This window comes from Delphinus delphis, chromosome 5, assembly GCF_949987515.2.
Source record: "Delphinus delphis chromosome 5, mDelDel1.2, whole genome shotgun sequence".
NCBI lineage: Eukaryota > Metazoa > Chordata > Mammalia > Artiodactyla > Delphinidae > Delphinus > Delphinus delphis.
This window is the reverse complement of record NC_082687.1, coordinates 53276218-53290837: the sequence shown is the minus strand read 5'-3', so window position 1 is coordinate 53290837 and position 14620 is coordinate 53276218. Positions and strand designations below refer to the sequence as shown.

Here is a 14620-nt window from a genome sequence, read left to right as displayed (position 1 = left end):
AATTGGGTCATTTGTAGAGATGTGGGTGGACCTAGAGAGTGTCATACAGAGTGAAGTAAGTCAGAAAGAGAAAAGCAAATATCATATAATAATGAATATATGTGGTATCTAGAAAAATGGTACAGATGAACCAGTTTGCAAAGCAGAAATAGAGACACAGACATAGAGAACAAATGTATGGATACCAAGGGGGAAAGGGGTGGGGTGGGAGGAATTGGGAGATTGGGATTAACACATATACATTATAGATACTATATATAAGATAGATAGCTGATGGGAACTTACTGTATAACACAGGGTACTCTACCTAATGCACTGTGGTAACCTAAATGGGAGGGAAGTGCAAAAGAGAAGGAATATATGCATGTATGTGGCTGATTCATTTTGTTGTGCAGTGGAGGCTAACATAAAATTGTAAAGCAATCATACTTCAATAAAAATTAATGAAAAAAATAAAAATGAAATAAAAACTGTTTGGTGTGGCCTAAAAAAAACTGTGAGCAGAAACTAACTCAACATTGTAAAGCAACTATATTCCAATAAAAAATATAAAATTAAATTAAATTTTAAAAAAAGTTGTGAGGAACCTATCTCTGCAGCTGTGTTTCAAATGTGCACTTTTATACTTAGAGTAGGCACACTGAGGATAATGTTAAGGTAATGAAGCTTTCTTAATGTTATTGAGACCCATAATCACCTATAATTTATGTAGTAAATTTAAAAGTTAAAAAACACATTCTAAATTAGTTTCTAATTAATTCTAAAATTGTTCTAATTTAATTCTAAAGATTAAAAAGGGAATATCTTAACCTGTAATTAGTTAACAAACTAATATTTTTAATATTTGCAACATCCAAAATGGTTTAGTTGAATTTAGGAACTTCCACTGTTATTAAGAACTCTGTTTTAAAGAAACAGTAAAAGAGGAAATTAACCCTAAAAAACTCAAAACATTTTCCACCAGATACTGATATAAACATGTAACAAAGATTATAAAATGTTATTCATTTAAATATATACAAACTCTTTTAAACTCAAATACTGTTTTTAACTCATCAAGTACATATATAAGATGAAGAAGGCACATTGAAAGAGAATATACTGCAACAGCCTAGACCATACTGTTAACTCGAATAAGCTGCAATTTTTTTGCAACAAAAATGCCTTGCCTTTTTCATTCCAACATGGACAGAGATTTTCCTTATAGGCATGTGAAAATTAATAAAGAGCAACCTCATTTAAAATGGAGTCAGAGGTCAGAAGGGAGAGCTCTCACACAGTACCACTTGGTCAATAACAGGAAGGACTCTCAATTACAGACCCCAATAAGAAGAGTCATCAACAGTTAAGAACTGTCAGTTACAGGTCTCAACAGGAAAGATGTACATTGCATCTCCTTCAGAAAATTGAACACCCCAGCAACTAAGCCGGTGAGAACATTTTCGCTCTGATTTCTCACTTTTGTCCAATGGGTTTTCCTTCAAAACAATCCCTCCTAACTTCTTCATTTTTCTCTATAAAATGACATTCCTTCCTTTTTCTCTATAAAATGACATTCCTTTCCTTTGTTTATTGGACTTGCCTATGGCTTTTCCTATAGCCTGCTTGTCAGGAATTGTAATTATTTGCTGTTCCCAGATAAACCCATTTTGCTGGTTAAATTCCTGGCTGTTTTATTTTTTAGGTTAACAGACAACTGTAGCTATTTCTCAGTTGAACTCATTATTTTGGATTTAATAAAGATCATGTCATGTGTCCACATGTGAGTATTTAAGGCAGCGTCAGCTGCAAAATGTTTTGCGCACACTTCGCTTTATCTTTCTGACACTACACCATCAGATGATTTATCCTTGTGCCTAGGTTTGTTCTCTTGTGGGTTATCGTCCCCACACCCATTCTGTTTGGACACTGGCTGAAGTTACTTCAATTGTTCACTATGAAGAGCTGCCTGAACAGAGAGACTTGGGACATATAACAGAGGCCACATTTGGGCAGTGGTAAGAAGAATCATTCAATTTGTGTTACAGGTTGTTGTCATAGAACTGCAGGAGATTTTTCATTATGAAACTGCACACAGCACATTTGTGAACCTTAAAAACATTTCTCTTTAGCTTTTCCAGTGACTGGGTAATAGTTCCTTTGGGAAATATAAAGTCTAAAACTGATTCTGAAACCAAGCAGGACCTTGGGGGGCTTTCCCCAGGATAGAGAACCCCATGACCCCTGCCTCTTGTTTGTAGAAAAACTGTTGGCCTCCTAGGCCTTCCTTGAGTTCCAAAGAAATTCAGTCAGAGAAGTGAGAAAATGCAGAAACAAAGGAAAAAAGTCAAGTGAGACAAAACAATAATAGTTTAGACATAAAACAAATTCAAGGACTTTTAGCTCCTCCTCAAGGCTATAGATCATATCCTGAGACATATCCTTGAGTTGTTTTGCAAATATTAAAACCCTCACCGGGTGGAAAAAATTAACTGCATATTGACCACCAGCACAAAGACCACCCCAGACCAGGTGAAACCAGAAGGTTGATGAATGAGATTCCCAAAACATCACCCTGCTACCACACCAACCACTGATAAGAGAATTGTGCATGAGCTGATCACACACTCTGTGATCCTTTCCCTCATACTGTTTTTATTTTCATTTTTTTAAAAAATAAATTTATTTATTTTTGGCTGCATTGAGTCTTTGTTGCTGCACGTGGGCTTTCTCTAGGTGTGGCGAGTGGCGGCTACCCTTCGTTGTGGTGTGTGGGCTTCTCATTGCAGTGGCTTCTCCTGTTGCAGAGCACAGCCTTTAGGCACATGGGCTTCAGTAGTTGTGGCACGTGGGCTCAGTACTTGTGGTTTGCAGGCTCTAGAGCACAGGCTTAGTAGTTGTGGTGCATGGGCTTAGCTGCTCCGCGGCATGTGGGATCCTCCCAGACCAGGGCTCAAACCTGTGTCCCCTGCATTGGCAGGTGGATTCTTAACCATTGCACCACCAGGGAAGTCCCATAATTTTTTTTAAAAACCGTTTTCTGAAAGTCATTAGGGAGTTCAGGTCTTTTGAGCATTAGCTGTCTCTTCTCCTTGTTTGATGCCTTGCAATAAATGCTGTAGTCCACTTCATCACCAATGGGTGTCAGTAGATTAGCTTTTCTGCACATCAGGTGAATGAACCCAAGTTTTGTTCTGCAACAGTTTTTCCATTTTCTCCTTTAGAGTGGAAAACTTGGCATCTTCTTTTGTTTCTGTTTTCTTCTCATTTGTCACTTCTGTTCGTTATTTTTTTTAGAGTCTCTTGTTACAACTTTTTAGAGTACTTATATGTAATTATGTATTAGAATGATAATTTGTTTATTTAAAAATCTTCAACAACAATTATTTATAGATGTTATACACTGTGCTGTGCATTGTGATGACTGAGAGACAGTTCAGAAAGAATCCCTGCCTTTTTAAGTTTATAGTCTAAAAAAGAAGATAGAAAAAGGAAACAGGCAAAAACCAAGGGAAAAATGATCATAAATGCTGTAAAAGAAACAAACAGGTTTGGAGAAGTGAGACCAATTTAGGTAAAAATTGTTGAAGTGGAAGTTTAATATCTGTCACCTCCTCCTATAAATGACTTTAATTTCCATGAAAAGAGGTGTCAGTACCTAACAGACTGTCTATTCCACTGTAAGTGCAAGGTAAATAAGTTGAATGAGAAAAATGAATGAATGGATGACTTACATTTATTAAATGTCTACCAATTTCACTGAACTGATTTCGTTGTGTACATTATCTCATTTTATCCTTATAGCGACCCTAAGCCATCCAAATTTTATAGGTAGCAATATTTTTATAGGTAATATGTATCTTGTCCAAAATCAGAGAACTTGTTACATGCTGGGCCATCTGATTCCAACATGGAGATGTGTGGCCAAGGTAATTAATCATTAGAGGTAATGGTTCTATAAAATTAGACTTATTCAGTACATAATAATATTCTTACTTCAGTCCTGTTCCATTTATTCTGTGCATTGACTTTTATTCACTTAAATTTTACATTTGAATGTAAGTAAATAATTGACTTTTATATGTATAATTTCTCCAAGATAAACATTTAAAAAACACTCTTTAAATTCAGTCATCATGTCCATAAATATTCTGTTATTCAAAGATTATATTGTGAGTTAATCTCTAACAGCTCATATATGAAATAAAATGGGAAGGAGAGAGAAGAAGAAAACAGTTAGTATATACAAATAACACATACATGTAACAAGAAAAGAGAAAATATCAAAGATACTTTAGTCCTCATTTCTGTAAATTGGTTATTATGTCATAGTTGATATCTGTGGTTTTCTTCTTTAGTGCCCATCTCATACTTCCTTGTCTTCAGCCAGAAACTTCTCTGGGTTCTTTACCTGGAGGGGTGATCCAAATCTCCACTCCTACAAGGTGTGCTTCTTTAACCAACTTGCCTTACTTGGTTGCTGTTAGTGTTCCATTAAGATTTGCAACTTGGTTTTGAAGCAAAAGAGGCATTCCGGAGAATCCCCTGAGTTCAAGACATCGTCCTATTTATCTCCATTTTGTCACAGCAGCTAAACTTCCCCTTGATAGTCAGAATGAGTCACTCCATACAATAGATTAACTTTTCTTTTTTTTTGCCTTTTGGTTGAGAGGCAAAAAAAGCCCCAAGTGACTAGGTGGTAGTCTCATCTTCCAATTCAGTGGAACCATTATTGAGTCCCCTGGTGGAAATCAAATAAGAAGAACAAACCTGACTCCATATTGGACCCATTCCTTTAGCTCTAACCTTTGTGCTCTGTTGCCTGTGCTTAGTGATACTGGCTCTGTCCCTTTGTAAAAGAATGTTGCCTATAGCCTGGAATATACATAATAGCCCTTTCTCAAGGCTCTGCCTCCCAGGCTTGATCTTTAAAGGTATAAAACTTTTCATTCACATAGAGATAAAAAGTTGCAAAACAGAGAATAATATTTGTCTTTTTGGAGGTTTATAGGAATATTGTGACTAGACCTATGTGGACAGGTGCAAGAGCAAAGGATTATCACATCCCCTCTGGGTCTGGCCAGCACCAAGAAGTTTGCACCAACCAGCCACATCCAATTCTCTTTCAGTATAAAAGAAACCTGAATTCTAGCTTGAGTAAGATGGTTCTTTGGGACACTAGTCCACCATCTCCTCAGTCCTTGCCCCAACACGTCATCTTTCAATTTGTTGGCCTTTTGTGTGATGAACAGTACAAGTTTGGACTTGGTGACAGAAAGGTTCCCCATTGAGAACTGAGGTCAGTCGATGGAATGGGAAGCAAAAATTCTGCAGGTGTAAGAGTATAATCCTACTTCCACTTCTTGATTCTGGCACTTACGTATGCGGGATATGGGGAGATATCACTATATAATAGTCTCTGAATTAAAGCATACACTGTCTCCTATAAAACAAACAAAAAATCTTTTCAGGGTGTTGCCTTCCAAGTGTTGCTGTAACTCATCAGTGAGCCATTCCATCTTTCAATTAGGCTAGCTACTTCTGGGTGATGGGGCATATGTTAAAATCCATTGTAAACCCCATTCACTCTGTGCCTTGTCTATTCACTCTTTCCATGATGTCTTTAATGAGTGGAAGCTATTTGTTTTAATGTGCTTCAATTTATCATTTTTCTTTTTTTATGATTAACGCTGTCATGGTCTCTAACATGTTCGCCATTGGGTCTGCATACAGCAGAACTGTTACAGGTGTTTGTGTAGGTGTGACTCTCTCCAGGTTCCTGGGAGGACTCCTACAGGGTCACTGAGTGGGTCCTTGGGCAGGCAGGACTAGCCCTGGACCACAACTGAGTGAGGCTGGAACAGGGTCACAGAGCTGCTTTTAAGGTTCACAGCCAGGTCCAAGATCTGAAGGCCTGCCTCTGGGGGCATGAATAAGGGTGTGTCCTGCCAGATCCCTGGGCAGGCATGACTGTGACTAGGAGGGATTGGAGCTGAATCAAAGGGGTTGCAGGACCTGCAGTTAGGTTGAGGTCAGGGAACCTGCCTCCAGGGGCACAGATGGGCATGACTCCCACTGGGTCCCTGGGCTGGCAGGAGTACATATAGACCACAGCTGCAGCTAAGGTTGGTTAGTTGAGGGGCTGAAGCTAGGTTATAGGGCTGCTTCAGGATCCGCAGTAGGGACCAAGATCGGCAGACCTGAGGCACGGGCAGGTGTGGCTCTGAGTCCTTTGGTGAATGATGCTAGTAGCAAGATGAAGGCCAATCAGGGCTCTAACCAAATCCATAGGAACATGGGGCTGTTTCCAGATCTGTAACTAGGATCATAGTTGGCCAGCCTACCACCAGGGTGCAGACCTACCAGACCTACCTTTTTAAATGCAGCTCTATTTACAGTAGCCAGGACATGGAAGCAACCTAAGTGTCCATCGGCAGATGAATGGATAAAGAAGATGTGGCACATATAGACAATGGAATATTACTCAGCCATAAAAAGAAATGAAATTGAGTTATTTGTAATGAGGTGGATGGACCTAAAGTCTGTCATACAGAGTGAAGTAAGTCAGAAAGAGAAAAAGAAATACCATATGCTAACACATATATATGGAATCTAAGAAAAAAAAAAGGTCATGAAGAACCTAGGGGCAAGATGGGAATAAAGACACAGACCTACTAGAGAATGGACTTGAGGATATGGGGAGGGGGACGGGTAAGCTGTGACAAAGTGAGAGAGTGGCATGGACATATATACACTACCAAACGTAAAATAGATAGCTAGTGGGAAGCAGCCGCATAGTACAGGGAGGTCAGCTCGGTGCTTTGTGACCACCTAGAGGGGTGGGATAGGGAAGGTGGGAGGGAGGGAGATGCAAGAGGGAAGAGATACGGGAACATATGTATATGTATAACTGATTCACTTTGTTATAAAGCAGAAACTAACACACCATTGTAAAGCAATTATACTCCAATAAAGACGTTTAAAAAAAAAAAAACATGGCCCTCCACAGTCTTGGGCTCCATAGGGGTTTCACCATCTAGATCCCAAATCTCCCACAAAAGCACTCTTGTTTGTGGATGACTGCCAAATTATTGTTGCTGGGTGGATATGAGTGAGGGACATCCTATTCTGCCAACCTGTTGACATCCCTTGCCTAGCAGTGAGCATTCTGTTAACTGAAATTTGAACCAAGTCTCTAAGATAGGTCATTCCTAATATAGCATAGAGTAGCCTATTCTATTCTGTATTGAGCAAACTATATCTCTAGCATCATGTTCACATTCTAAGTTCTACAATCAAGATTTATATTTAAAAGCAGAATTCACTGTAGATCATAATTTGCTGCAGCAAAGAACAGCTAGAATGAGAATTTATTACAGATTAAAAATACAGGTGAAGCTCTATGGGACTTTTATGAGGAAAATAAGTGTTAGTGATTAAAGTTTGAAGCTTATCTACCATGAGGTGATGTTATAGAATACATTTAGAGAAAAGCTACCAAACAGCATAGGTATATTTTTTTCTCAAGCAATTTTTGTGGTATTTGTGGTTTGAATAAAGAAGATTAATCTTGATGCACATGATGACAATATTAGTTTCTGGGTATGGAAAAATGGTTTGAAAACAGATTTCTGTTTAAAGCCTGTCAGGGTAGACAATTTTATTATTTTATTTTACTTTTGAAGAGCAAAATTATTACCACAATATAAATCCATTTATATCTCTGGACTTTAATGAATAAGGAATGTTTCAGATCCAGAAATGACCAACAATGTGAAACGAATTACAAAAACTGAGGTTTTCAGATCTTTCTCCTGTGGTTTGGTATTAATATAATGTAATATATTATATTATTATAATTACTTTAAAACACTTAAGTATAAACCTTCTGGAATTATGCATATTTAAGTGTATATGTGTGTGTGAGTATGTGTGTGTGTATTTCTTTTCATTGGTACCCTAACAGGTGTTACCTAACAAATGGTCTGTCATTTATTAGACTACAACCCAGAGGAAAATCCTAAAGTCACTTTAATTTTTCATTTGAAGAGCTTGACGCGCAGGCTCAGCGGCCATGGCTCACGGGCCCAGCCGCTCCGCGGCAAGGGGGATCCTACCGGACCGGGGCACAAACCCGTGTCCCCTGCATCGGCAGGCAGACTCTCAACCACTGCGCCACCAGGGAAGCCCAACAATAAACTTTTGAGTAACTTTTTTTCTATGTATATACCCGAAGTTTAATAATTATGAAAGCACCTGGTTAGATTAGAAAAAGAAAATACAGTTTCTTATTCAAAACATAAGATCTCAGTTTTGTCTGGGTGCTAAACCTTACTAATAATTTTTTTAAGTTATAGTAATTTAACTGTTTCATTTTTAATTGGCTAATTCTATAACTTATTTTATCCCTTACAGATGTAAAGAAAGGGAAAGTGAACTCCCTGAAGATTTTTTAGGCTAGACAGTTCTTTCTGTCTCTCCATATTCTGCTGGTTTTTTACTGGTTTCCAACTCCTTTTCTCACTCATGAATCTGTTGCTTCCTCTTTGCTCCAAAACATAGTACCTTCAGGAAAATCAACATATACTGGTTATGATGGCCTTCCATTATTTATGCTTTTTTCAACAGACTGTGATACTTATTAATAGCAGTACTGCTGTCTCTCAACTGGAAAGATCATGAAGTTTTATTTTTAATGTCACATAGATTCTTTGGTAACTGTTATGCATACCAGTAGATAAACCTCAAAGTTAATTTTAAAATCTTATATGGACAAGACAAAGAATGGTAAAATTATGACCAGGAGTCACTGTTGCCCTCAGTTCTAAGAGTTATTTTTTTAAAAAAGAAAAAGGAAAAAAAAAGAAGGAAAAGAAATAGGGTTAATGAGAATAAATATATCAGAACCATTTGGAGATTTGTTGGTTGAAAATGTTTTAGCACACCACCTGTCCTGAGAATTTTGCATTAAGAGAGTCTTACACAATTTTGGCAGCTCTGAGGTGTTCTGTGTTTTCAAAATATAGGATTACCATCACTGTCTATTTTTTACCAATTGGAAACTTTAGATTTTCTTTGGTAATTACAAATTATACAGATTCCAAGTTTTATGAAACATTTGAATCTACTGTGAAAATGCCTATTTCTGGTTTTCTGCTCCCCAAATCTTATCAATACAGGTAACTAACTGGTAATTACCATATGATACAAACAAAGGCCTTTTCTTTTTTTCTATTTCAGTGAGGCCCTACATTTTTCATGATACAATTTAAGGATATTTAGCTTATGGATCTGTTTTAAGAAACTGATCTACAAGGAATAATTGTATATAATGTTATTTAGATTTATTTAAAACTCATTTAAGAGAAGGATGCCTGGATGTATTTATCAGAATATATGGAAAACATTGCAAAGAGATGAAAGTCAGTTATATTATCCCATCCATTAGAAATAACCAGTATAACTAAACATTAAAAAAAAAATTCCTGTTTAGAATACTTTAGGATAGATATCTTTCTTAAAGGCCCAAGAGGGTAACTTTGTGATATTTAAAGGGCTTAAATTTTAGGATGCAAGATAAATGGCCTTTTTAAACCAAGCATTTTATATAGGAAAAGCATTTATTTTTCATTTTAAAGCTATCAAATAGGTATGATATCCATACTTTAGAAATGAGCAAAGATGTTTGCTGTGATACTGGATATTACAGCTCCTGCAGTCATTCTTTCCATTTTTAACGGTGTATTCTAGCAGTGGAAAGCATCTAGCATGTCAATGATTGTACTAATTCAGAAAAAAACCCATTAATATTAGTTTTCAGTTTTTTGACCTTTAAGTTTTTGAGAAAAGGGTACAGTTGGAGGTTATCACCCACAAATATATTTAAATGGGTATTTCTTACTTTGAATTTAAAGTAATCTTATTAATTTCTATTTTAAATACATAGTTATATATTTAGTTACATTGCCAGTTTTTAAAGTTCTCAATTTCAGTGAGACAAAGTATACTAAAATGTTTAAATAGCTACATTCATTCTTACATTTTAACATTTCAGCAACCATTCTGGCTTACGGAACTTGCATTCTGGTTCCATGTTATGACACATGCCCCTTGGTTTTAAAAACAAAAAAAACCCTTCCATTTTGTTAAACTATTTTACCAAGTGGAATGAACCAGCCAGCACATCTAATGTACTTATCTACTTATCATTGGTGACTCTGTTACCTTCTAACTACTGAACCAGTCTCTCCTGATATATAAATGATTCCCTGGGAGACTTTGGAAGCTGTATTAACTCTTTCAGTCTTTTATTTTATCTCTTATTATTTTTTTCTCATAATTAATCTAAATAGAAGGCAGTTATCTAGTTTAGTGGCTATTACTTTGAAGATTCTCAGATCATGTTTTAGTTTCTTTTAGCTTTGTAACCCCTGAGAAATACATTACTTTATAATGTAATGGCAATTTGTACTAGTATACCACACAGAGAGAATTATTCTTATTATTTGATGAATGAACAATCTCAAAATTATAATATTGTAACTGAAAGGACTTTGAGATTTAAGGAACTGATGAAAAGAATTAGAAACTTTTGTGTAGTACTTACTCTATTTTCAGTCATCTGCAAAATGTGAAGTTATAGCTTTGGAATATAGATCCAAGTGAGGGAAAAAACTAGTAAAATTCACATCTGGAAAGTACCCAAAGTTGCTAAAAGGTAGTAAATGTGGTTTTCAGTGTAAGTTATTGACATAAGATGATTTATTTATAATATATTTAGATTTTGAAAGTTACTGAGAGAAACATACATACAAACTAGATTTTCTTTTCTGAATCAGTGGAACAGAATTGCGGGGGAGCTTTATTACAGTAACCATGTCTATGAAGAATATTTACAGCTAAGCCTACTCCTATAGGCTTTAAACTCAAATCATCAAATTTTAAATTAAGTTATTCCTTATTTTGCCTATACCCATTTTTTTCTTTCAGTGTCATTTTTGCTTGACAAAATGTTGGTGACATAGTGTATTTTTATTTGGTAGGTCCTTGGCAAGAATAATTTGCCAAAAGCAATAATGGCTCAGATTAACAATGAAGTGGAATTGAACCAATTTCCAGCTTCTACTAAGGAGCAGACATTCTATGGGTATTTCATTTTTAGATTATAAATATGTTAAGATTTATTAATGGAGAGTTAAGCCTATGTCAAATTATGGGAGGAAGACTGTTAGTGACATCATAGTTGTACTTTTATTTTCTAACTTCAAACTCAACTAATACAGTTAGATATTTCTACTACATCATAGTGATTATATTTTTATGATAAAAAGGTAATATTTCCATATCTTTACAAATTGTCTCTGCAGAGATGTCAGGCGATGATGTTATTGGCATCTCGATTTGGCAGTATCCAAAAAATGAGACTGCCTTAAAGTATATGTGCTACTTCGGTTACGTATCTCCCTCTGCCTAGGGGCTAGGCCAGTTCCAACGAATACCAAGATTCTCATACATTAATAGTTTATAACGAATTTAAGCGTTCAGACAGTTGGTTGAAAACAGAAAACTTAACAAAATTTTTTTTAAACTAAAATTTTTAAATTTCAGTTTGAAGTGCCTGGTTTATAAAATCAGATTCTTTGATTATTACCTTTCTCTTTTAAACTGAATAATTTTGCTGATTAAACTTAAAGCCCTAGGCTCAATTGTGATGATTTATTGATAAAATTGCTTCTTGAGGATTTGAGGTCCTACAGTGTCATGACGTTTATTAAATTGTCCTTGTTTTCCCAAATACTGGTCTAACCATATCAAGACGTCACTATTCAATTAAACAAGTTAAGAAATCATCCTGTAAATGTATGTTTAAGTTACTAAATTATATCATCTGCTGTGGAAGTATCAATGTTCCCTACATTAAGAGGCGCTGTCATCTCCTCAAAACACATGCTATTTCCTTGGTATTAGCAGAGACTGTGTTCATTTAAAGATGGGAAACCTTTCATGCAGTTCCTAGAAACACTTGTTTTTTCTAGAAAGAAACTTTTCTATGATTAGTTTATAATTATGTTTTCTCTAAGTGCTTTCTTTTATTTCAGTTATCAATTTAATTTTCAAGTTGACAAATGCTACGTAAAGTCTTTCATACTGAGACTGGTCCATTAAATTATTGAAAGTTGCACTGCTCTTCATCTTTCAGGTGTCTGAAGTGAATGCCATCAGGTGTTTGGAAGGAGTAAGATGATAAACTTTATTCATTTTCCTTATACAAAACGATGGCTTCTAATGCTTATATTTCAAGTTTTTTTTTTAAAGACAACAACCCCTAACAGAGTAAAATTTGCATTATCTTCATGGCCGTACGCATTTCAGGACACCTAGGAGCCTTGCCTGGGCACCCTATTCCCATCCAGAACGCTGAGTACCCCCAGGCCCCCCTGGACCTGATAAGCAACATCCAGGCCCGTAGCCCTTCAGAGCCACTCTGTGTATGCCGAGTGTAGGGCAACACACTGAAATCTTTCTTGGGACAGCTTGAAAACCCCAGCACTCCCAGAGGTTCACGAACACCGTTCTGGCAGGTCCACCATGCCGTGGAAATCTGACTCATTGCCCTAATCTGAGCTGCACTGAGAAAAACACTCGGCTTGGCATTCCATCTAGGACCTCTTGCCTGAATTCACCCTGCCTCCGGGAGAAAGTTGGCTTGCGTTCCGACTGCATCTAAAGCCCAGTTCTTCGTGTGACTCTGCAGGCTTTTGAAGAACCACAGGCCTGTAGGCCTAGCTAGGGCGTTCCTTCGTTGAGGCAATTCAGGTCCCAATAATGTATTTGATTTTTTCTGTTGTTGCTGGTGCTTCCTGTTGCATCAGCTAGAGATTGTCTGTCTTTTTGTAGGGTACCCTTGTGACACTTATGCCCAGTTAGAAAATACTATATGGCTTCTTTGGGCCTCTGCTATCTTTTCAAGAGCCATTTTATAAAAATCCTAGGTAGCCTATTTTAGTATTTAAATATATATATACATGTGAGAGATACTTTTAGAACAGACTTTTTTTTTTACTTTAACATTCCTGAATTCACATTTTTAAGATTAAACTTAAACTTTCCAGAATTTATATTTGCCTTTTTCCACAGCAGTGTAATAGATCATAATTCAGCAATAGAAGAAATTGATGTCTGGTTAAAGGAAACAGATGTGAAGGGAAAATAATTGTTTTAATGTAACAGAAATGAATTTTTAAATAAAATTATTTTGTTTCATAATTTTGTATTTGCTGCTACAGTTGCTCAATATTTTATAGAGCTAACATATAAATCTGGCTCCATTCAAAAACTGGAGTACTTTCTAATACCGCTAGCCTAGGAGGAAACTGTGCACCAGTCTTCCAGATGGATGACTGATGGCCTTGTTTAGCTGATGCATACTTTAAAATTCACCTATAGCCCAACATCAAGGAAGTTTGGGAGAAACTTTTATCTTTATAGTTATAGAATTATGATTCCTTTTGGGCACTGGCATTTTGTGAAAGCTTTGGGGGAGAGAGAGTGAGGCTGGGGAAGAAATGTGAATTATGTAGAAGGGTGTTTTCATGTTTTCTACCCTGTCCTAGAACGAGTACAACTTTCTTACCTGTGTCAGGTCCTAGTTCACCAGCTTTGTATCCAGTGATCATCTCATACAAGTTTGGCTATACTTGGTGATAGTGCCCATAGCTAAGTTATTTGGCATGTTTGACTTTCAACAGTAACAAAAATGGTTTTGGATTTTGTTTTATTTCCTAAAAATATATACAATGTCAGAACTTCACATTTTATATACTAGTATCTGGCTATTAGTATTTTACAGGAACCATAGTTCTTGGTGACTATATATATATATATATATATATATATATATATATATATATATATATATATATATGGTGGGCAAAAAAATTCGTTCAGTTTTTTCTGTAAGATGGCTCCAGTAGCACTTAGTTGCCTTTAACTTCATTCAAAACAATTTTGTTAGATTACATGTGACAGCTGTCATATCAGCGTGCATTTAAAAAAAGACATCAAAATTGGTGAATTTTTGTGTAGCCATTGTAATATTGAAAAGGGAAGAAAAGAAACAACATTTTTGGCATATTATGTTTATTATTTCAAGAAAAGTAAAAACATAACTGAAACGTGAAAAAAGATTTGTGTAGCATGTGGGGAAGGTGCTGTGACTGATCGAATGTGTCAAAAGTGGTTTGCGATGTTTCGTGCTGGAGATTTCTCACTGGACAATGCTACATGGTAGGTAGACCAGTTGAAGTTGATACCAATCATATTGAAACAATAATTGAGAAAAATCAACGTTATACCATGAGGTAGATAGCCAACATACTCAAAATATCCAAATCAGGCGTTGAAACTAATTTGCACCAGCTTGGTTATATGAATTGCTTTCATGTTTGGGTTCCTCATAAGTTAAGCTGAAAAAACCTTCTTGACCATATTTCCTCATACGATTCTCTACTGAAATGTAATGAAAACGTTCCCTTTTTAAAACAAATTGTGATGGATGATGAAAAGTGGATACTGTACAAAAATGTGGAACAGAAGAGATCATGGAGCAAGAGAAATGAACCACCACCAACTACACCAAAGA

General features: G+C 36.2%; 1 pseudogene; it reads right to left on the bottom strand.

Moving 5' to 3' along the window:
* Positions 1–1702: 1702 nt before the first annotated feature.
* Positions 1703–13655, bottom strand: LOC132426259 (zinc finger protein 532 pseudogene; annotated as a pseudogene).
* Positions 13656–14620: the final 965 nt, after the last annotated feature.